The 989-nt window shown below is 42.6% G+C and overlaps 1 protein-coding gene across 2 annotated transcripts in view; it reads right to left on the reverse strand.

Annotated features, from left to right (window-relative positions):
• Positions 1–989, reverse strand: part of LOC135342213 (uncharacterized) — a 38,522-nt gene that overhangs the window by 22,311 nt on the left and 15,222 nt on the right. The gene's annotated exons all lie outside the window — the stretch shown is intronic.

Consider the following 989-nt stretch of genomic DNA (forward strand, 5'->3'; position numbering starts at 1 on the left):
CATGAAGGCAGAAAGAATAACTTGCGTGACTTTATTTAGGATTAGTACGTACTGAAAGTTTCATGCTGTACAGACGTTAGACTGGCGGCGATAGAGCGACTGGCAAACTGCCTATCAGTCACTTGTCTCAGCTGAAGTGTAATAAATCGTATGACACTACTAAACATGAATATCGTTATAGATAATGTGGTTAAATTTTGCTACGAGATTCAGCTACTATGGAATGCACTGAATCCCCTGAAGTGTAAGTGCGGTTACAATTACAGGGCTAATATGATGTTGAGCAATCTGATAGGCTGCAATGCTCGTTGCAGCTGAGACGAGTGACTGATAGGCAGTTTGCCAGTCCCTCGCGCTACGCACGCGAGGGGCTGTCGCCGCCAGTCTATACAGACGTGTACTTGCAATAATTGATGTATACATGTGTGAATGCATTCGTGTATTTGAACATGTTCATTTCTCTACATGTCCGTGTCCTACTGCTTGTTAATGTGACTACTGCTAATGATTACTGGAACAACAGAATGTAAGTTACAGTATGCAGACATGTATGAATGCACTCACTGCTCCTACCATCATCCCCCTCTCTCTGTTTCCATGTGTGTCTCACGCTGGTGTCTCATTGGACTAAACAGAAGGTGAGCGGGACACTGCACTGACTTGTGACTGTACTTGTGTCAGTAATGTTTGAGGTGCATGAGTACATGTGTATTGGCATTCATAGTGTACAGGTTTGTGATTATATTCTTTTCTCTCTCCCTACATTTCCATGGTTACTGAATATCTGGAACGATAGGAAGTGAGTTAAACAATGTTGGCAAACATACCGTACACCTCATGTGTGTTCAGTTTGTAATAGTCTCATATCCTTACCTGACTCTAGTAGCTACACTGGTTGCTTCTATAGACAACTCATAATGTGTGACCACAAACACACATTCTAACCCACTCTTGTTCACCTTGTCCAGGTTAAGGCTAGGTATGAGAGT

This window comes from Halichondria panicea, chromosome 10 (assembly GCF_963675165.1).
Source record: "Halichondria panicea chromosome 10, odHalPani1.1, whole genome shotgun sequence".
NCBI lineage: Eukaryota > Metazoa > Porifera > Demospongiae > Suberitida > Halichondriidae > Halichondria > Halichondria panicea.